Source organism: Anser brachyrhynchus (assembly GCF_964034855.1).
Source record: "Anser brachyrhynchus genome assembly, chromosome: 4".
Classification (NCBI taxonomy): Eukaryota; Metazoa; Chordata; class Aves; order Anseriformes; family Anatidae; genus Anser; species Anser brachyrhynchus.
Window position 1 is genome coordinate 39,586,002 of NC_137698.1, and position 24,479 is coordinate 39,610,480.

The 24,479-nt window shown below is 34.1% G+C and overlaps 1 protein-coding gene across 13 annotated transcripts in view; it reads left to right on the forward strand.

The window, feature by feature from the left end:
• The window catches only part of LOC308194894 (uncharacterized protein), a 293,597-nt gene that overhangs the window by 60,433 nt on the left and 208,685 nt on the right, over positions 1-24,479 (forward strand). For 12 of the 13 annotated variants that reach the window (XR_013951021.1, XR_013951022.1, XR_013951023.1 and 9 more), the window contains exon 5: positions 4,500-4,647. The gene's annotated coding sequence lies outside the window, so the exon portion shown is untranslated. Of the gene's footprint in view, positions 1-4,499; positions 4,648-4,669; positions 7,089-24,479 lie in introns of those variants that run through there. The other variant, XR_013951035.1, reaches the window with a different exon arrangement.

Here is a 24,479-nt window from a genome sequence, read left to right on the forward strand (position 1 = left end):
CATACCCAGTAACGAACTGCAAATCATGTGCGGTGTTTGGAAAGCCGCGAGTGTTACCGTCATTAAAAAATCGAGCAAATGATCTTCTAGGGTTTGCTCAGCTGCAAGACAACCAGCAAGGTGCTGACACCAGCTCTATAGTTTTACTTTAATGGAGATGTTCCACTCTGCAAAGCATCATTATTGCTTCTATTATATCTCTTCACCTTATACCTACTGTTTAGAATGATTGATTCAGGAAAATTGAACTGTTGCATGAGCAAGATTTTTTTTTCACTTATTACCTCCATATCTGGTCATTCACTGTAATACCTATGCAAAAGAATGTAGAGTTAAGATTGCAGCTTATCTTCAGGATTCAATACTGATCTGGGTTGACATTTTATTCTGAGTGCTCATTCTATTATGCAGAAAATTATTTTGGATCTCATTTCAGAAAGCTGACGTTCAACACATGGGTTCTTGTTTGGGGGACTGCAATAAGCCATTCCAGTTCCTTCAGGTAGAAGGAAAATCCTTGTTTTGCAGGGTAGCCTGGTAAATTATTTTCCATACATTCTATTTTCCTTATTCTCTCTCACATTCACAAGGTCCTGCCACATGGTTCTTGTTCTAATGCTTTCCCTCTGTCCTCCAGCTATGGCATCTAAACACTTTTTTCTGCAACCACAAACTATTCTTCCTTCTTGGATGTCCCTAAGAGACTAAATAGGGTAAAAATAACTAAGTGGGAAAAATAACAAAAGGAATTACCTTTCTATTCATGTTTTTGAAACAGAAGTGCTGAACATTTTTTTGAATTAGATTTTATAACATCCAAACACTGAACGTTTATTTGCTTATGACTAATATATTTACCCTGCTTCTGGAAGGTGTGAAATGTAATAAAATATTAAATAGTTAATGTTATACTTCCTGATAATATTCTAAAACATTTCATATAATAAGTAGAACCACAGAAGATGTTGATTAAAATTTCTCAACCTCTGGGTATTGTTTCAGTAATTTCCTATTTTTTATCATTTCTATCTTAATATGCTTTCATTCTGGGTTATTCATTCATACAGAAACTGACAGTAAAATTAATATAAATAATTTTCTTCTCTCAAGTGTAACTATGACAGTATAAAAACTGTTTAAATCAGCTTTTTATTTTCTTCCTTTTACTGTTAGGACAGAGGTTTTTTTTTTTTTGGCAAAGGTATGGTTAGGGGACATTTATCACAGATTTAAGAAAAGCTCTAGTGGTATAATGAAATGTATTATCTTTGAAACATCTCTTAAAATGTCTTCTAATTCCTATTTTTTACTTTCTCGATCTTTTAATGAGCATCACTAAGAATACTGAATTTGTATTGCCTCAGATTGTTAAGAAGGTATAACAGATAGCTATGGCTTTCAAAAGCTCCAGTTTTTTATGTTGTCTTTTCTTGTCTGAATTTTGAATTTTGAATTGGGAAATGAAAAGTGCTGGAAAAAATGTATCACTCATAACAATTTATTATTATTATTATTATTATTATTATTATTATTATTATTATTTATTATTATTATTAGGGTGGTGGTGGTGTATCAGGCAACATTCTAACTCACTACAAGACCCTCTGTCATCTTTCAGGGCTATCTATATTTCTGTCTTCGAAAAGGATCTTGGTCCAAATAACTTATTAAAAACATGTTTGCATATTTAATTTATTTTGAAATAAAAACACTAAATAATTAATTTAATTCTAAATAATTCTTTGTACAATAGCCCTTAACAGATTAGTAATATAAAATTTCAGACCAGGCAGTTGAGTTGCGTTTATTGTGGCTGTCATAACACATTCCGGAGTGAATGATATACCATGCAAGTTCTCTGTCTTTTGAGCTTGTTGACAGATCATCTACATAGGAACTGGGAAAATAGTGAGACAGAGAATGTTTGCTAGTTGGTTCCACAGGACATCATGCAACAAATGAAAAATATCAAATTCTATTCTACTTTATAGAAACCTGTAAAATATTATCATAGAATACATAACGAGTCAGTGTATTTATCTATACATGAGAAGTGGAGAGAGATGGCAATACTGAAATGGGAATTAGATGTTTCAGAACACCTAATTTAATGTGATATTAAATATTTTTCTAATTTTATATTAAAAAATGAACTCTTCCATTCAAAACTGTACAATTGTAAATGAGAAAACAAAGAAATAAACAAAACCAAAACCAACCAACCAACCAAAAAGCTAAAGCCATTATTCTGATCCTAGTTAACTAAATTGACTTTGCAAGTTCTTTTTTTTTTCAAATTAAAACTCTACTTTTTTTCTCTTGTTGGACTCACAATTTTTTTCACAGCTTATTGTTCTAAATACATGACATTCTGTACTTAGGATGGTGAGACTGACTTTATTCTCTAAGTTGTAAGAACTCATTTCAGCTGTACTGTCATATCTAGACATGGTATTATCTTCAGAACTTCATGAAGATCCTCTTATACTGAAGATCTGGGCTTCCACAAAATTTGCAGTAAAAAAATGTTAAAGAGGGTTTGATACCTGTTTTCAAACATAATGAATTCTTACTGGTGCCAAAATACTATTTTCAGTAAATAGAATTTAAGAATAAAGTTCTTACTTTTGAAGATAAAAAGACACACAAAAGGTTTAGTTTTCATACTGTGCTGATTAATCCTTGCAATGTTGTTTCAATTCTTTTAGATAAAACCCCACAAGATGAAGAAAGATCTTTTTTTTTTCTCTGTCAGCATCATGCTCACATGATCTTAATTTTAACTTCAAAATTGCTATGTTACATTTTAAACCTATCTATGCTGCTTACTTTAAACATAATATGTCTTTTTTTTTTTTTTTTCCCTCTCTCTCTCAGTAACATTATCCCAGAAAGGCTAACTATAATGATAAGAGAAGGATTGACAGGGAAGAAAGAGTCATTCTGCCAAATGTTGTGTATTAATCGAGGAAAAAGAAAAAGGAGCTTTGCAAGAATCACAAGGAGAGAGAGCTTAAGGAAACATTATATTTCCTTATTTTATTTTTATTTTTACTTTTATTTTTATTTTATTTTATTTTATTTTATTTTATTTTACTTTATTTTATTTTATTTTATTTTATTTTTTATTTTTTTAATTGGTTTGATTTGTAATTGTACTTTCGTTGTAAAAATCATTGAAAGTTGGCAACAGCTACTAGAAAAATGATCTAAGAAAGTAATGTATTCAGACAGAACATGATTTCAGTTTGAGGTTTAAAGATAAAACAAAGTTAAAAGTCATGCAAGTGTATGAATTCAAACCTAAAGAGCTGATGGCAAACAAACCTTTTTAAAGGTTTCTACTGTTATTTATAATAGCACTGTTCAGCTAATAAATGAATGGTATTTGGTCTCAGAAGTGTATTCCCAATGGATAAACTGGGGCAGAACAGTGAGATGAAGAACCGTGAAGTTAATCCTGACCACAGGAGAGCTAAAATTACTTATGTCAGAAATGATGCTATTGTTCCTTTTACTATGGAGTTAGATCTATATAACTGTTTCCAGTAAAACGTTATTATTTAGAAACTGAGAGTTCTAGCCTTTATGTATTGTCCTCAAAATGTACTTTGAAGTATAATTTGACTTGATTTTAAACTGCTTAGATATTGCAAGGGCTATAATATCCTTTCACTCCTGCTATTTTATGCACACACATATGCACATGCACAGCTAAAGAAACTTAAGTGCTGTTCCAAAGAAGCATTGAGAAGCATAATTAGGCAGAGATAGATAAACGGATATATTATTTTAAAAGAAAATATAAATAATGTAAATTACAGACTCCTTACAGACATATTATATGTAACATTCACAGTTATGTGAACTGTATATTCTCTATGTGAACTAAGTATAGTACTATATGTAGAGATATATGGGATCTCTACCCAGTGTGGGACTGGAAATCTGAAAAAGGTAAAAAAAAAACAAACACCTGAAACTTAAAAGAAAATAATAATAATAAAAAATCTTTGTTAGTCAAAGCTACTCTTCGTTAGTTAGAGACTGATAAAATTTTAAGGATTTTTTAAAAATGAATATTGCATTTATTTTTTTTTTATTTCTTCCAATTCTGTACTTTGTGGAGAAAGGTGCTTACAGAATTATTATTATTTTCTTTTTTTTTCACACAATTTGTATGTTTTTAAATTCATACGTATATAGATGAAGAGAAAATCTTGAAGCCTTGAATCCCAAATGTTTTGAAACCATAACTCTAGAGAGGAGAGCTAAAGATTTGGTTTGGTTTCTTTTCAGTCTAATGTAATTTACTAATTTTGTGTGCTTGTTAGAGAACAGAAATATGTACTAGTTGGCTTCTTCTATTGTCTTTGCCTCAGATTTCTATGTTATTCTGGGAGACAGAACTGAGGTTGAACAGACCAGTTCCATTTTTCTTAATTGTTGAGCTCTCTGTTTCAAATTTAATTTTTTATTTTATTTTTTTTTCCCCACAGTGCAAGGAACACCATTTCTCTTTTCATTGAGTCTTTCTTCTACTGCCTTTTTCTGATTCCTGCATAACTTCTACAGTGTGACACAGCCATGTGATTTCTGCTGCATCATTTTTCTTCTGGTTGCAACAAAGAGAAGAAATATTTACTTGTAAGTGTCTGTATCTAGGGGGATACATTTCGGCAGATACTTTTCCTGGTATTAAATAATCAGAGTTGCCTAAACAGAACTGTGGTTTGAGAAACTCTTTGCAGTCGGAAGATGGCTTTTCATCCTTCTAAGATATCTTGCCTGCCTATCTGCGCCATAAGTGTTGCTTGAATGAACATGTCCATGTTGCACACAATTGGAAAGGAAAATAGTGTTCTAGCTAAGTGTACCCAGCAGGAATTTGTAACTGTAATGTGTTCACTCTCTAGAGTATTTTAAAGGGTTTTCAGATCCTTTACAAAAGGAAAGAATTGGGCTCCAGCTTAAGCAGTTCAAGTTATGTTCAAGTCTACAGAGGTGAAAGTCCTCTGCTAGAGGACTAGTTCTTTAGCTGAAAATGAATGAAAGTAGCTCACACCTTTATGAGATGAATAGGGAAGAAATAATTTACGTAATTTAAACTGAACAGTACAGGTTTTAAAGGACCTCTGGAGGTCATCTGGTCCAACCCTCCAGCTCAGGCAGAGCCAGGTGACAAGGACCATGCCCAGACAGCTCTTGAAGATCTCTGAGGAGTGAGACCAGACTCCACAACCTCTCTGGGCAGCCTGTGCCAGTGCTGTCGCCCGCACAGTGAAAAAAATGTTTCCTGTTATTCAGACATGTCCTGTCACTGAGTACTACTGAAACCAGACTGGCTTCATCTTCTCTACACCCTCCCTTCAGATATTTGTACTCATTGATGAGCTCCTCTTCTCCAGGCTAATAGTCCCAGCTCTCTCAGCTTCTCTGAGTTTGTTCTCTGAGAAGCATCTGACTTCTTCCAGCTGTCTATTCCCACATGCCACCACCAGAAGTCAAAAGATCAATTGCATTGTAAAATGAAAACCTAGAAAGTCAGGAGATGCCAGAATTAATATAAAATTTTCTATCACTGGCCATATGCTTTAGTTTGCTTACTTTAGGAGATTATAAGCATGTCTCTGATATTGTCATTTTACCACATGAGTGCTGGTTTTATTGCTGAAGGTCTGAGCACCAACTGCTATAGCAGTAACCAGCCTTATGATTCCCTTACTGATTGTTTTGACATGAAGGTACATTTTTGCTGCAGATCATGAACAACAAAAGGAGTACAGCAAGTTTTAATTTCAGGAAATGGTTAGAAAACATGTTTCTGTAGCCTGAGGGCATTCCCAGCCACTGCTACTTGCTACCAATAGCGGAGTTCTTAAGGCTTTTCCAGGAAACAGAGTAATCTTTCATAATGGCAAGTAGCAGGCAGCTTACATCAGGTTATTACAGCCTAGGCACCCCATATATTTTGGGATATTATGTAGCGGAGTCAGTTGCAGTTGTTGCAGAATATCCATTGATGTTAAGAGGACATGATTTCAGATCACTGGAAACCTGTATTAAAACTGTCTTATCAGACATCAAATCGGATTTCTAATTTTTATCAATCAAAGCACAACTATCACCCAAAACATAAAAAATAATGTCATTAACATTCATGCCTGTTCATATCTGGATCTTAATGAATACCCAAATGCCTTTGTCTTAAAGCAGTTTAACAGTGGTGTTAGTAAATAATACATGTAACTTTTATTTATGGAGCATACATGGAATGACATAAAAGTACATAGTATTGAATAACTGTCTTGTTACGTATCACGTAACACTTTTCACAGTTTTTGTCTTACAGTAAGCACCCTGGAAAAGCTTAGAATTTTGACAGTCAGTAAAAATATCACTGTAGATTATTAACCCAACTTATAGCTAGTAAGTTATTCATGAATTTGAAACTATAAAACAGCATGGGAAGAGTAGTAATGCTTATTTCTTTATATGGAGAAATAAACATTTCTGTGAGAAAGTCTTATCCAAGAAGGACAGGTTCTGTGGTCAATAAAAGCAAAGAAGACTTTTTATTCTGTTATCATTTTGGCCCTAGTTACCCATCGTTCCTCTTACGTTCCTTATTTATTTGTTTGGGCAGGCACATGCTATGACTGGTTCACAGCTATGCAAATGTTGACTTGCTAGTCAGTACAAGCTTGCAGAAATGAAATGTTAGACCACTTTAGAGCATGGTTTGTCTGCCAAATTACAGTTTCTACATTTAATGAGTATGCATTTGGCTCTCCTACAAGCTAACCTTTTAAAATTCTCTCAGCTGCTGAGGTTTTTTTTTTTTTGTTGTTTGTTTTTTTTTTTTTTTACTATCCCCTTTCTGAAGGTCAAGAAGGAAATGCACAGTCTTTCCAGGTCACTTTGATTACAGCCTATCTGTGGGACCTGAGAATGCTGAGTAGCTTTAAAGAGGCTTCTTTAGCCTACAACCACCTTTTTCACTTTTGTTGCATTTGAAAGGCTAACCAGCTATTTCATTTAGGACAGCATAAGAAAGAACATCAGAAAATCATGCTCCATAACATCAGGTTGTAGCACACACTTGCTTTTCTTATGTTTTTTAATTATCATGCCTATTGTTCATATTTTTTTCTTTTCTTTTGGTGGAATTTTGAAAATGCACATAAATAACAAATGTCATTTTAAAGGAGAATTAGGTACACATGTTTTAGTGAAGGGAGGCTTTTTCCATTTCTGTCGTATACCTTTCTATTTAACCAGTTTTTGTTCTTATAATTTTATGATTTAGTTGCACAGCTTGCTGATTGAGCCCACCAATACCACTTTTCAAAATCAGTGTTTGTGTATAGTGACTTGTTGGTGAGATTGAGTGTTCTATTAACTAACCAGAGATATAAGTCTTCTCTTTTCAGCCTGCTTTACTGATTTAGCTCAATTTGTTTAATGCTTAGTTTTCATTCTTACAGAGGGATTTATCTTTTAAGCTTTTGACTCTGTTTTTGTTGTTTGTTTTTTAAATAATAATGGGATACTTCAGTAGTTGAATTTTCAGACACTTCACTTTGCTGACAATATTGCATATTTAACTGATAAAGAGGCTATCCTGGGGTATTTGACTGGCGCTATTTTACATGACTTGTTAATTCAGGTGTATATTTAAGCTGAAGACTTTGATATTTCAATCCTGACGTATTTAGGAAAACAATTTATGAATTGAAACTCAAGTTTCTTGAGTGAAACCTGTTGTATAACAGCTGTGTTATGTGTTAAGATGTTCAGAAAATACAGCATCAGAATATAGACAACATTTTATAAAACTGCATTTAGAAATTAATCTCCCTATATTAAGAAAATTTTAGGAACCATAAGAATAGGAACTAACTGTGAGAAAAGGAAGAGAGTATGTTTACCCTGGGGAGACAGTTACATTTTCATTATATTGAAGCGTCTTTAAAAACTATGGAGAAAATTCTCACAATGACATTGGCCGGCTCTCAACATGTTCAGGTGCATACCATCTGGTCCTGTGGACTCATGCATTTTGCATTACCTCTGATGTTATTTATCCTCGTAGGACGCATCATCCCCAGTACACAATTATTGTGATCTATGGGGATGGATTATTACAATGCTACATCAAGTCTTCTGTTCTGACTAGATTGTAGCACTTTACTAGCACTTCGGTTTTTTAGGAGTACTGTATTTTGTATTAGTTACATGTAGAATCATGTCATGTATTGACATCATTTCTGTTACTAGATTTTATCATATGTGATAGTCTGTTACTGTGCTTGAGTTTGGAATGAAATTTATCAGTGTAGGGTACATATTTTGATTGCTTTCTTCTTTTACTAAGTGGTGTACTAGCAGTAGTTGCAAACTCACTGAAAATGTGAGGCATTATGAGTGTACAGGCTGTGCAGTGGAAATTGGTTTTCAGTTCTTTGTCTTTTCATCATTATTTGTTCAAGCTTCTACCACTCCCAAATAAATCCATATTCTCAAGTAATATTTTAAGATCTATACATTAATTCATTTCTCATACTGGATACACGATTATATATAGATTCATGCACAGCATTTTTAGGTTTGACACCTTCTATTAATCTCTGTTTTGTGATAAACACTCTGAATGGGCCTTCTCTCAGCTGTTACATTCTTAATGCCTAGTGCCATAACTATGAAGGGTGCAGCATTGTAACTGGTATTGAGGTAAACTTGTGGAAAGCTATTTTTATGAAAAGTGCTATCCAAACAGTATAAAGTAGAACTGAATATTGTGTATAGTGTACCAGAGGACATGATGCTCTACTGGGATGTAGAACAAACCATCTAGTGGGACAGAATGGTCATGCCAAACCACATTCAGAGAGACTAGCTGTGGGGACGTTAATTTTTTATAGAGCTTGATTCATAGTTGTTTGGTGTGAAAAATGTTCACCTTATAATTCTTATTTTTAAGAAGTTTGAATATTTTTTTATTTTGCCTCTCTGGAATGCCTTAAGCATTCACAATTCTATCTCTTATTATAATCAAATCTTTCTAAATGTATCTGAAAATTTTCTGAAGAACTCCATAATAAAATTTCTAGTGTCAGTGTGTAAACCACAGGAAATTGCTAGATAAAAGCTCTTGTAAGTGCTAAATATAGTACAAATTATGTTTATGGTGGTGCATGTACTGTTAATGATTACAGGAGCTGTTACAGACTTGCATGAGAATATAACTCTCCATTCTTCTTCTTTAAAATCAGAAAGTTTGCATATATTTTAAATTGCATTTTACTGAAGTATTTTTGAGATTTTCTCCTTATCTGACATAGCTTGCATAATAGTGTGCATTTAGGGATTGTGACAAAGGAGGAATGTGATTCCCTTCATCCTTCTGGTTTGATACCAAATCTGCAGAATGCATATATGAATTATTAATTCAGTAGAGAAGTCTGACTTATTTTGATAGGACATTTCAGAATGTCAGAGAAGGACATAGGGGACAGATACACAACAAGTGACATTTTAACGTATTGTATAAGGATATGCAGAAGTAGAGAAAATAAGTACTAAGATGGTGGTACAGTCACAAGCACATTGCAAATGGGAAATACAATGCTCAACTGGCCTGAAAAATTTGAGTGCACAGTGAATGATAGTATCATCTGGTATCTTGATAGCAAAGATGCAATAATTCAACATCAGCTGCACAGTGCTTACTGATAAAATTTCAAATCAGATACTGTGTGACATTTAAGCATCTACTGACAAGGATTTTCCATTAAGGAATGACGACAAACAGAACAAATCTATAGAAAACTTGCACTGATATAATGGAACAATTCAACACAAGACCTCTATAGTTTTTTTTTTCCCCCCTGTAAAAAACATCTATATTCTATTTTTCCCTTGTGTTTATATTCTTAAATGTCTACATTTTTTTTTTTCTTCGAATACCATGTTTTCAAAATAAGCCATGAGGTTAAATATGTGAAATACATTGGCATACACCACTTGAACTATAAGGGACCTTATATATCCAGCTTCTTAGAATTATCATTGGGATTGGGAAAAAGGAATTCATGCTGATTTCAGTGCATTTGTGGTTGACTGCAACACTTCTTCAGGTATTACAGATACCCACCTAAATTTTATCGTATGTACTATTGAATAGTATATTCTCTGAGGCACTTGACTATTGAAAGTTGTCTGTCATATTGTCACAGGTGAGAGGAACACAGCTTATGACAGGCATTCTATTGATAAGTAAACAGCCAATGCTGTCACTTGTTTATATCTCAAATAGCAGAAAGATATAATATTGAATAATACATATTTGTATTCTCAGGACTGAAATCTATTCTGTCTGTACTTCAGAATTATAAATTTTGAAGCACCATGTTCTCCTTTCAGGCAAATGATTTGTCTAATTCATTTAAACTGAGTTAGAAAAATAACCTTTTTATTAATTATTAAAACTGTCATTGAGTCCAGGCTGGGAAACCAGCAAGGTCTGTGCAAAAGCCATAAGTGACGTGAGGCTGGGAATCAGGACAGAATGAAAGGGACATCTGAAAAAGGGAAAATGGAAAGAATTGGAAGAGAGAGGAAATGGCAGACCCAGTAATTTCATTCATATAAATGCATCTACTTTATAGGTACATTCAAGTCTGATCGTTTTCACTAAAATTACTTCTTAACCCTGCAGCTTTAGGGGATGTATTAAAAAAAAAAAAAGTGTAGATACACTGCAGATATCTCTCCGTTAGATAATTCTTTGTCAGGGAGCTATAAAGTTATCTTCCACCTATGCTTACAGGTAAATATCTATGTGAAAAGTAACCCATATGCAAATTTTATGTACTTCAGCTGTGCTGCAGATATTACTGGATACAAGTGCTGGTTTTTTTTTGTTGTTGTTTTTTGTTTGTTTGTTTATTTTAACATTGTGAGAAGAAGGAATAGAAAACAGAACCAGCTCGCAAAAATAAGTATATTTTTTTTTTTTACCACTGGATTTTGAGATTTTTCTATTTTATTTAAACATTACAGAATTCAGAGAGTAGAAAGCAGAAAGGGGTAGAAGGGAAAAGCTGGTATATATTTGGCTTTTATAAATTTGTTAAAGGTTTCATCACAAAGAAAAATCCTACTGGTGAGTTAGTTTGTTAAAGTTGTGCTGCAGTACTAAACATAATGTTTTTATCAGTCCGTTGCTTCATTTTTTATTTATTTATTTATTTATTTATTTTTTGCTTGGGTGCATGGTTGTTCCTGCGGCTTATCTGCTTTTTATCTCATCGCTGATAGAACTGTCAATGCTGATCAAGTTTCCTAAAGCCACATGAAAATTGACTTGTTCTCAGCTTCACTGCTATTGTTTTTCAATACTCCTCTGTTGTGTCTCTGCTCAGTTACGCGTGCTTTGTCTTCGTGGCAGTTATTGTAAATCCAAGCTCAGTACACAGAACTGGTAAGGCAGCAGAGAGTATCATCATTCAGTCAAGCTTATCTAGCAAGTTGAGAGCCCATTTGCGTAAGCCGTGGCACTTAACTCCCTGTCAGCCAATGTCACGGCCCCCAGCTCCTCTCCTCTCCTTATGTCCAGTTTCAGAGCATGACTGAAAGTGACACAGATTCTGTGTCTCTTTGTGTTCCACCAAACCCTGAACCAGCTGCTTGATTTTTCCAGCAATGTGGTGGTGTGGAAGGATTCTTCCTGTGTAGTTTTTATAATTGCAACTGGTATATATCCCAGGCCTCCTCCCCTGCATCTCTCCCTGTATGTAAGATATCATTAAGTATTCTCCCATGTCCTATTCAGGTTCTCAGCCTGCTCCTTTGCCATGGAATCCAAACACCTAAGCCACTTAGTGCTATAATACCTTCAAATGGAGTCTATTTTTTTTTTTCTGCTAATGTTCATGTAGCAACAGAAATTCCTACACTCCACGGAAATTAACTGTGACATACATGTGTGTGTGTTGGGGGGGCGGGTATCAGATAGAATGAGAAGTAACAAGTGAAATGCATTTGGAACTTTTCCATTATGTGTAAAATGACAATGATTTTTTTTTCCTGTGCTTGTAAGAATTCTCTTATGCATCTCTGTGAATGTTTCAAATGCAAAAATCTTTTACGCGAAGAAAATGAGAAGCACTGTTGGAAGAGATTCTTTTGCTATGGGCTGTGAAGTAAAACAGCATTACATGCTGTATGTATATTTAGTATTAAAATGAATTTGAACATCCCCCTTAAAGCCTTTTTTCCTCACAATTTTTTCATTAAAACCCAATTCTTGTTATTAAGCACATTATTACATAATTAAAATTAAATAAGTCTTGGGGGAAAGTAATAATTTGATGAAAAAGTGCCCTTGATTATATTTTTTTTTCTTTTCTTTAAATGGGTTGGCTCAAAAGAGAGATTCAGTCTGAGAAATACCATTATAAGTTAAGCATGTTTTCATTATCTTACTTTTCTAATTTATATACTCAGAAGGACCACATGGATATAGTAATTTGAAAAATCTTTAAATTATTAAAGAAACCATTTGCCCAAAGCTTGTATGCCTTCATATAACCACAGTGTGTTGTCATGTAATATTCAAAGAATAGATTATAGCAATTGGTCTTTGGCTTGCTAACTTTGCCTTCATTGATGGTTGTATTGGCTTTTAAAAGAATAGCAGACATTAAGATTTAATTAACATTTTAAAAAATGTCTTCAAATATCACATAGTGTTAGAAAAGCAGGTACACTGGACTTCTAAGCATTTTTCTTTACTACAGAGCTCTAAAATGTACTTGGGGCAGGGGGGAGGATGACCGCACACACACAACCAAAAAACAAATGAATATAGACTGCCTACTTTACCTGACTGAAAAACCTTTCCTATCTTGATTAAATGGTTATGTAGAGAGAAATAAAAACACTCAAAGTAGCTCAAATGAGCAAGGTACTACAGAGAGATGCTATAGTATCACATTAGTCATTGAGAGTAATCAGTGATCACAGGAGAACAATGTTTTACCCTTTGCATTTACGGCTTTGGTTGGCAAACTCTTTGTGTTCAAAGAAAATATTGGTATATAGTACCATAAAAAGCTTAATTCAGAACATGGGTTCTGCTGTAGAAACCACAAAAAATCTTGGTCTTTTTCCTAAACTGTAAGATCTTCATGATATATTTTTCTGGAGTTCACACAATTGGGAGCTCAAAACCAACTGCTTTTTCTGCTCTGCACAGTTCTTTCAGTAGCAGGTATGTGGGGTGCAGAATCATCTGCGATGTTTACTGTTCCCGATGTTAAATATGGTCATAGAATAACAAAACCCTTTCTGACCACTTATGATAACTAGTTGACAATCAAGTCTGTACATACAGTTTTGTAGCATTTTGGGGAATGATACTGTTACATGTGTGAGGCTATGCCATTCACAGATAGAAAATTTTAGGAAAAAAATATGCCTATTATGAAGGCAAAGTATCTTTTCTGGGAGACTGTAATGCAATGTAATCCTTTCCTCCTATTTGGCAAGGGAAAATTAATTCAAAATGGATAAAAACAGAATGGTTCATAGACAAGTTGACCAACCTGAAGGGTTGCATTAAAAATCAGTCATACTTTATGTACTACCCACCAGTGCTAAGACTCAGATTAGAGCCTAGTGATACTTTTTGCCATTTCAGTATGCCCAGAAATCTTACAGAAGTTTTAGTCTTCCTTATTTCTCTATATGCAAGCACAGGCCAGGGTATAACCTAGCCTTCTGCAAATGGAAAACACTTTAAAGATTTAAAATAAACAAGCAAACAAACCTATGAAAGTTATTTTAAGTTATGTAGGTTAAATATTTACAAACGGGAATATAACCTGAAATTTATTATTCTGTTCTGATTTTGACTAGGGTCACAAACTGACAATTGAATTATATTTAGAGCAAAGCCTTGGTACTTCTTATGTTAACTTACTTTCTGTTTTTCTTGGCCTTCTTTAATTGCATGCTATTTAGAAGGAAATGAAATTATAAAAAAAAAATGAAATTATAAAAAAAAAAAATCCAAATGGTGGATGTGAGTCCTCAATTGTTCTTATTTGTGTCATTTCACAAGACAGTAATTATTTTTTGAAGGTACAGCCAATATTGTGGTATCTTGTTCCCTATCTCTGTGATAACCATACAAAGATTAGATACCGTTTTACGTACTATCTTGGTGAAAAAATAAACACCATTAAAAAAAATCCAAATACAGTGAAACACTTTTCTAAATTACTTTATTCTTGGTAGTAATCTTTTGAACTGTAAAGTAAAATAAGATGATGGGGCAGAATTTTGATTTAAATTACAACTCAAAAAATGTAATATTTAACACACTTTTTGTGTATTCAAAAAACAAAAGGCATACGTTGTAACTTTATAAAGCAAACTTGCTGCTTATTATAAAATAAACACCAAATATAGCTTGCTTTAAGCTTAATGAATGTCCTTTAATACTTCAAAATATGTGTAGTCAGTTTGTATCATAAGGAACAGGCCATTAATTTTTAGAATTAGTCTTTATTCTGAAAAGCAGGCTGTGGTGTGGCATTTTAGTATAAAATTCAACTGCTGGGAGAGCTGAAAATGTTGAGTTCTTCAAACCAGAGACTTCTAAAAGAGAATTTCTGAACAAGTGCTGTTGGCTCCCTCCAATGGTAGGAGGTTACTATTGCTGGGGTCATGATTTTTCTAGAGGAAAAAGCTATTAAACATGGAAAAAGCTGTCCTAAAGTAACAATAATGTTATAATTCTGGGAAATGCATCATCAGTTTCTTTGCAATATACTACTTTTTCACTGTTTGTTAAACAAACAAACAAACAAAAACATTGTGGGATTTATTATTTGTCCAGTAAAAATGTCATGAATGGGGAATTCTCTTTTTTTTTTCTTTTTTTTTTTTTTATTGTACATTATATCTGTTTGGTTATGCAGAGAAATACATTGATGGAAAAAGTCTGAAGTCTATCAGAGATGAAGAATTTACAGAATATTTAGTTGATAGATCAAAATTGTAGTACTGATCTACTGTGGAATAGACACAGGGATAAGATTTTTTTTCTTTTATCACTTAAGATAGGACAGATACCTGCCACCTGTGTAAAGAAAAATTTGAAAAGCAAATTATTAGATCACTTTTTCAAAAACCAAGTGTGATCTGTAAACAAATTCAAGTGTTCTTTGTCACTGTTAAGACCAATTTTGCCATGTATTTCACACTAGACAATACTGAGGATTTTCCTCATCTCTAAATGTCATCTGTTGTCAAAGACTGAGAATAACAAACAAATTTCCAGAGACGTATACCAAGTTGGGATATTTTGTATTAACCACTCAACAACTAGATAGTTACAAAAAATCCTTGCAACTAGAAACTACTATCTAATGTTTCAATAGGACAGGGACTGTGATAACATCTGATTAAACATATCAATCTTCTTGTTCTCTTCAAGCTACTAGGTATTATTACCTTCATACTCAAGGTCTTCCTGAAAGAACTTCATGGCATCATCAAAATTTATGCCATATGTTTCAGAATAAATGTATTTGTTTAAAAAGAAAAATGTGATGATTTATCCTTTTGCTCTTAATGGATCTGAAATAGTTGATATCAAAATGTTGGGTCTACATTTCTCTTACATTTATAGAGTAGTTTCCTAGATTTCAATTCCATCTCTGCTTCCAGTTTCACTAATGTCTCATACAGCACCTCATAGCTGCCTTCTGTTTTAGGGATTCCATAAAAGTAATAAGTAAGGTTACTTTCTTTTGCTGTCAAATTGTAATTCAAGATGCTTTACAGTTATTGCGACTCCATTATTAAAAATAAGTACATCCCACCTGATTTCCTCCCAGCAGGCCAGCTGAGGGTCAATACAGATATTGGCCTCTTTGCCTTGCAAACCTTTGAGCAAGGATTTTTGACAGAGTTGTATATGCTCACAGAATATATCACAATGAAAATAAATGATTTCACATGTATAGAAACTGATGATTTTTATTGTACAACACTTTTTGGGTTCTTCTGACAATATCTTTGCCAGAACAGCCACTTTAAGTGGGACAGAATTGCTTAAATATTGTGTAATGTGAACACTCCTGGGTGGCTGAAAAATCCTGCTACAATCTAAAAGCGGTGATGTGGATGACTTTTTGACGCTGCTGCAAATGCTATGTGTAACATTAAACATCAGTCTCTACCTAGAATTAAGAATTCTTGGTTTTGTTATTTTCAGTTTCATGAATTTATACAAGATGAACATAAGCCTTTCCTTTTTTATATGCTCAGTTTCTTAATTTTTAATTTCTTCATTTTTCATTATGGTATGAGCAAATTTCTTATTGATTATTCTACTGGGTAACCTACTTACAGTTGTAAGTTGTTATAAGAGGTGTATATGTTAGAGGCAGAGTTTTCCAGCTAACAATAAATGACATAAATTTGTGAACTCATTAACACTGTATTAATAGCATGAATCTTTTCTTTTGCAAACATGAGGTTGCTTGTTAATAGAAATTGCTAAAATCATTCTCTATCACTGAAATTGTGGAGCCACCTGGTAGGCTTGGAAAATTAGAATGATTTTCTGAATAGGTGTTGTGTTTCTTAAGCTATACAATTCAAAGATGAGATACATCTAGGTTAAATTCTGCCCTTCTCCCAGCATCCTTGGAGAAGTGTGATCAGGCATTAAAGACATTGAAAATCAAGTCTACCAAAATGTACTCCAAATTATGTTTTAAAAGATGAAACGAATAGAGTGCTTTCTATTGAAATTTGAGCCTGAAAAGTGAAAAGCTTCAAACATCGTATTCTGTATGTTCTAAAGGCATGCTTACAGAGAACTAAATTTTATAGGAAATAGTGTTTTAAGAAATGTGTACAGGTTATCTTAATATTTTAAACAACAAAAATCTGTGGAATACTTATACATAGTACAAGTAAGACAAGTAGAATGCATGTTTGTGAAATTTAAACATGCTTTTTGTGGCTTGCACTTTTGCCTAAAAAATAGCCAACACACTTGTGAGAAGCAAATATCAGGGCTTAAGTTTTGTGCAGAATTCATGAGGAATAACTGTCTTAGATTAGAAAGAGGCTTAGAAGACATTGGAGTCTTATGAATTATTATTTTTTTCTCTTTTGAAAGTGGGGAAATGACAGTTTCAAAGATTGAAGATTGGGAGACTTGGTCAGTATGGAGGAAATGTAGTTCTCAGGGTAAAACAAAATCAACTGTGATTGCCTGCTGGAAAAAAAAAAAAAAAAAAAAGAGAGAGGTGGAAGGGAGAGAGCTTGTGAAAGAGTGAGCTGTTGTAGGGTTGTCAGATGAATTGGATTTCTTCAGCTGAAACACATATGCTTTATTGAATGTAGTTGGCATTACTGAAGTGTATTCATAGTAGGACCAAATGCTTTGCCACAGAGATATCTGCTGTGACAACTGTGGTACATCAGCTCTTTTCAGCAACATTTAATACTATATTTTGAGGTTTTAGGTATTTATGAAGGCATTAAAAGCAAGATTTTGTTAGTATATTTTTATAGCCATTTTTCTATTTGGAAGTTTCAAAATAAAATGATAGGCCAGCTCTGGGTTTCTTCTGTGACAATTGTCATTTAACACCTATTTTTATTGCCTACTGTTCACCAGCAGTGGGAACCATGTGACTAACGCTCAGAGTAAATAATTGCTACATGTCAGAAAACTACAGCTATTGAGAGATGTGTCTTTCTCTTCTCTGCAAACTGTTATAGTGCCCTTCTTTTGTCTCTGAGTACCAAAGAGAAATCAAAAGAAAACAGGCACATAGTCTACCACAAGAATTCAGTCACCTGCACATTGGTTAGCATCGAGCAGAACTGAGGGCCAAGCAGCAATCTAGGGTGGACAAGACACTCGAAGAACTAGTATTACTTTCACAAGAATTCATTATTTAGAAGTCTATTAAAATTTCTTAAACCACAATATAAGAGTGGGCTCATCTAAGTTTTCCATCTCCTTGTAATGTTTTTGGTAGCCTACATGAAAAATAATAAAATTAAATGCCACCTTTCTTTCCTATATTTGTAGAAGCTGAATCTGCAACATTTTTTTCTTTTCTGGTCTCTGTTATTCTTTGAATTTGGCTGCCTTAGCAACTACCTCTTTTGCCAAGTTACTTGTGTCAGTAATGTGGAGTGGTTACTGAGGGCCACAATGCCTGAAAAAGGTCTTGAGAATCAATCAGAAACGTCCATGAGTAGTTGCAGGTGTTCTTTCTGTCTGTCTTTCTGTCTGTCTGATCTGTCCACAGAGTTGATTAATTTCTGAATGTAAAACTGGTATGAGGTATTGAGAGGACTTTGTTATGGATTAATATCCTGTATTATGGATACAAACATCAACACAGAGTCAATCAGTAAAGACATATTCAATAGCCAGAATGCAGGCTTCTAGACAAGAGAAGAGAGCACAGGTGGAGGTAGAAGGCACTTGTGATATATCCAGAAACCGCATCTACACTGAAATTATAGGAAACACCTTATAGTTAGCAAAATCATAAAGAGGAACTCCCCCCCAAATTGTAAACCATGAAAGGAAAGCAATTAATACTCAGGTGTGGCCAGTGTTAGAGTATAAAATTGCATTTCTGGCAGCTGAGGTTAGCAGCCATGCTTGCACATCACCAAATTCAACTATTTCTAGCTGATTGTTAAGGCTATGATTATATGAACTAAGGAAAAAAATAAAATGTTCCTATTTGTGCAATACTGGTATTAGCTCATGCTCTAATAAGTCTCTCTCTCTCTTTGGCTTCTATAAATTACTAGGAGAGCTAAATTCTCATGACAGCACTGTCAGTCAGATGTGGTGCCAGCAGACCTTTCTCATGCAGTTCTTCAGCCTCACCTTCAAGATGCAATTCCTGCAGAGTTGTCAGTGAACTAAAACACGATATGCAGAGACCTCTAGAGACTGGAAAGCTAAACTACACCTAATGACATGCAGATATAGTTCAGTGGTGTGTAGTAATGAGATCACCTGGGGAGCTGTAAAGCAGACTATAAAGAGAACGAGGTAACATTCAGACTGTTTTAATCTGTGTGGTAAAAGTCGTGTTCTTGAGAGTGATGGAGTTTATCTTATTTCCTTCAAAGGTGGTTAATGAAGGTAAAACACACTTTCCTTTTATGATATAAAAAGGAAGGGGAAAAAATCCTAAATACAGATGCTTATTTTATACGATGCTAAATTACAGAATCTTTAAAATAGCTGTGACTTCAATTACTCTGCTGCAAGCTCCTGAAATTTGGAATTCATTTGCAGACTCATTGAAATATAAGACTGCGTTTGTTTTTCATTTGCCTGAAGTCTGTTTAGAGGCTGCATCTCTTAACATTGTCTGAGAGAAGCCACAAGGTTCCAGTTGAGTTCAGAGCTAATTACAACTCTGAAAGAGACCTTTGCAGGATTGTCATTAGCCATGCTTATAATTCAGACCAAGGTGTTACCTCATTTATTTTCCTAGTGAGCAGCTCTTGATATGTTTGACCATGGAAAAATGTGCTCACCTTGAAGTACACTGAAGCTTGCAACTATAGTTACAGTTTAACCCCTGTGTTGCTGCTTCAGTATCCTGTAGTGCTATTCAATTCCTTCAAAATTTCAGCTGTATGCTGCATAGAATTCATTGCTTCAGTGGGTAGCTTTTCTTATGGCTCTCCGAGCACAGAGAATTTGACTTAGAGAATAACTTTGGCAATGATCTTGGGCATAGCCATCTTTCACAGTATTGGGACAGTGCAATCACTCCCCCCCCCCCCTCCCCCCCCCTTAGGCCTTGATTGTAGATATATCACTAACACCAAATATTGGGCATTTCAGAGCTGTCTGATTCTCTAGAGAAAGGGCAAAGAGAAAGTTCTGGTTAGTGTCCCCCCCCCCCAACCCCCGTTGATGCTAAAGGACCATCATACAGATTCAGAGATCCTAATTATTTCAACACCAAATGTTGCTGCATTCAGTTTTTAGAGTCCTTGCCAATAAATAGAATTGACTCACCCAGATCAACACTTCTCTGCAAAATAAGCAGAAACATGGCCTTTTAGGTCTAAAATAGTTGATAAGCTCATGTTATGCTAACATTACTTCATGGACCTATACTTGTTCAAAGCAAATTTGATTGCATGGAAAACTGGTGACTGTGTCAAAGCAAAGTAATGTAAGCTTCAATTCCAACTCAGGAAATAGGTTTCTTTTTGGGATCTGCAGTGGTTTTTGTACCACAGCTACTTTTTTTTTTTTTTTTTTTTTTTTTTTGCCATTTTTACCCTATATACTAAAGCTATCACTCAGGTCTAAAGATTGAGTATTAATATCTTTGATTGCATCATACCTAAAAAGACATTTTACACGTTTAGTCTGTTCGATATTTTGTCTTTTGGGCTAGTACATTGGCTTTTAAGCCAAAGATTCTACATTCACTTAAGATGTCAATGTGAATGTCTAATGAAAGTCCAAGAGAGCCAGGATAATTAAGGGTCTTGCTCTTAAAAATGAATAACAAAGGCAGAACTCTCTTTGATGTTTAGCACTCTGTGAAATAGACTGTATTTCTAGACAAAAAGAGAAAGAAGAAATAAGAAGCAGGGCTATTAATCTGTCCTCAAATTACCCCTATGAACAGCATTTCTGAAACTTCTCTCAAGGAAACCTATCTAGAGAATGAACTTGCCAAATAAACCTTGAAGATAAAATGCAATGTGTGGGAGGGAAACTAATCTGCTAGACCATGTCTAAAATAGTTTGTTAGAGTTCAGAGGACCTTTTTCTCCCAGAAGATTTAGGCCCTACTGAGGGCAGGCTGGAAGTACTTAGTGGAGGTGGTCTGCCTTGAGATGTGTGTGTATAGGCACTACAAATGTAGAGGTAATTTTCATAGGCTTTCAAAATGCATTTTGAGAATTTGTGTGTGTACTGACTCCCAAACTTTCAGGGTCACTTCTCTGAGCACATTCATTTCGTGCTACCAGCCTTCATGAACAGAAACAGTGTCCTTCAGGAGAGAAACTAGCGCATTTAATATGTGCTTGTAGGGACTAATCGTAAGGGCTTCAGCTTTGCTTTGAGCTTCCAACTAGAGGTACTGAAAAATGCGCTCATTATCTCGCATGTTTTAATCCAAACATTGATCTAATAGTTGGTGTGTCACTTCATGTCAGTTCTTGTGTTCATTTACAGTTTCATGTGTAATGAACTTTAATTAGATGCACTGGGGCTTGAATGACTATTTTTAAAAGTCAAATCGCATGACCCTATGTTTTTTACTTATAAAGTTAACAAAAGATGCATTTGTGAGAGTAAAAGGAATAGATTTCTGCTCCCCCAGGTCCCAAACCCCTCTCAAACTTTTTTTTTTTTTTATCTTCATTTCTGTAAGTTAAAAACAGACAAGAGTTCTAACCTCAAAATAGTAAAAGAAGATATGTGCTGAACTGATAGTTTTATATCCTGAAGTGAGCTCTTATGAAATATGAAAGACTAGGGCATAAGGATAAAAAAAAAAAATCTAATAACTCTAAAGTATGGTTATTAAATGTTTTTTTTCAAATCAACGAATTTGTAGTTGTGGATATTTTTGTTTTGTTTGATTGGATTCTTCAGAGTTAGTTAATGCCAATAACAGATGCCAAGACAAAATAAAACAGATGAGATTTTTGTGGGGTTTTGTCTTCTTTCTAAGTTAAAACAACAACAAAAAAATAGTTATAATGTTAGATAAAAATATGAATACTCATCATTCTGAAGAAAAAACCCACAGTATTTAAATGAAAGAATCCAATGAATTTTTGACAGATCAAGTTCAGGATCAATTACACTCTATATCAACCCTTTACTTTAATTCAATTGGAGATATCCTGCTGGGTGCTGCGAACATCTCATCTGGCAGATGAATGTCCCAAATAGATTAAAAAAAAAAAATAAAAATGCTACCAATAACAAAGAGGAAAAAAGAAACGTAAAAGAGCTCTCCTGTCCTATTTTCTCCAGGTTTTCAGGTCACTGTTTTAAAGTATGTTAAGGTAATATCCTTTTTTTTTTTTTTCTTCCTTCTTGAAATTACAGTATTGAAGTTAAAAGTCCTGGCTGCACTTTGCAAAGAGACTCAATTATCTACTACACTTCTGATTTTCTATCAAGAAAGTCCTGTGTAGGTTGGGAAGAACTGAGTAGCAATCTTACTTCATTGTTTACTCATGATCTGATGTGGTTGTTTGACTAATATCCAGGTTGTAAGCTGGATAGTTCCAGCTAGAATAGTTCCCAATGACTATTCTCCGTAAGTTTCTACTGCTTGTATTTTTTTTTTTTCAGTCCAAAGTCTTCTATGTAAAGGCAAATATTTCTACTACCACTACTGTCAGCCATCGGTGTCTCTCCAGTGAGGCCACAGCATTCTTGTTTGCCACCATGTCAACTTTGCTATGTATCTTACAATGTATTGCACAGGTTTAACCTAATTTAGAATTCAACTAAAAAGTCTTATTTTATTGAAGTAAGGATGTAAAAACTTACACTATCTCTATGCAGCAGGAAATTGTTCAGTAAAAAAGCTGTAGATAAAGAGAAAATACTATTTGAGGTTTTATAGATTAATACCTAAAATACATAAGTCCATTCGCATTTGGAACTTCACCATAACAAAATTGACTGACTAGCTATACTGGTTGTCCAGTATTTGAGAACGATGAATTTCAGTGAATTAACTAAGGATAACCGCTGCTGTTTTTCAGGAATTCTTTTTGAGAGCTGCTGAAAATAAATCAAAACAAAGGTCATTCAACTTGGTATGTTTAATAAAGGAATAGAATTAAAATAAACAGTTCTTAATGCATCCAAAATAAGGTATGCTTGACTAGAATTATGGTGATATAATCAAAGTCTAACATCACCGTAGTAATGCAGTGAGAGGATTGTGTCCCTAGTTCTGGCTTTATAGCTAAATGTCAAGTCAGTAGAATCATAAGTTTATTCAACTTATGCAAACTTACTAATATCTATGTCCAATGTCAAAAGCATACCTCAAATGAGATATGGTTTATTTTAATAAATTAAAAACAAATAAAGTTTTAAAATCCTCTATAAACTCATAGAAGCCAAACTGTTTTCAAGCTGTACAAAAGCATCTTATTTGATTTAGCTGTGTTTGTATTTTGAAACATTTTAATTTGTCAAATAAAAGATTTGCTGCATATACCAATGTGAAAATTTACCTTTCACAATCCAGAACCCCACAATTTGAAATTTTAGTTTGCTATTATCTTTTTTTTTTTTTTCATTTGTTTGGGAATTGAATTTCCCGTTATTTGGTAGTCCACGCTAAGGTCAAACAAATGATTTTAGTAGGTTCTCACAAACATGGATGTATTGACCATAAAGTTTTCACATATTCAGTCTGTTGGTATCTCTGGGATGAATAACATAACTGCTGAGCTAGGATAGAATATGTTCTTCTGTGTCCTGAGTATATTCATATTAAGCAGACTAACCATAGATCCAGGAGACTCAGGGAAAATCTTTCTGTTTTTACATTATCACAGTAGTATCATGTTGGTGATTATGAACTAGTTTTCTATACATCTATTTCTATAATCTGTTATGTCTGTAAAGCTCCGGAGGAGAAAAATAAAAATCTCCCATGTCTCAAGTAACCATTATGCAATATTTACTTTTAACATCTCTAAGAAGCCACAGTTCTGGAATTGAGAAACTGCTTAAAAATGAAGTTGTATGTAGCAAAAAGCCATCTTTTCAAACAAGAAATGCTTTGTTGAAATATTTCTGACTTGAACAAGCTTTATTGCTCTTGTAACGTATTTTAGATACAGATTCATTGATTTTCATTTCAGAAGGTCTTAAGATTTTGAAATGAAAATAGTTAAATACTTGCAGTAAAATTTCAAGCAAACAAGTTGATTGTATTGCAATGTAGTTGAAGTAAATAAAATTACCCTGATAGTAGAAGAACCATAGTTTTGAATTCAGCTCTACTACTTTGTTTTGCTTGTATTTGTCCTAAGCCATTCATCCTAACCTACCAGCAAATGTATAGAGGCAAGCCATCAGCAGGTATAGGCATAGGTTGTAGCCTTACTGATGGGACGATTGGAACTTTTTAATATAAACTATTTTATAGCAGCTAACAAACCCCAATCTAGACTTGAAGAGACTAAAATGCAGAATGCAAGCTACCTTGGCTGCCCCAGTACCATGTAATGGCTACCTGTGTTTCTTCTTCCACTTCTGTTTCATCCCATAATTTTTTGGTCTACACTGGACACAAAATATGACTGTTCAGCTGGATGGGCTGACAGGAAACCAACTCTGAAAAGAACGCTTGTTGCCATATATTAAACAATGGTACCAAGAACAAGACAGT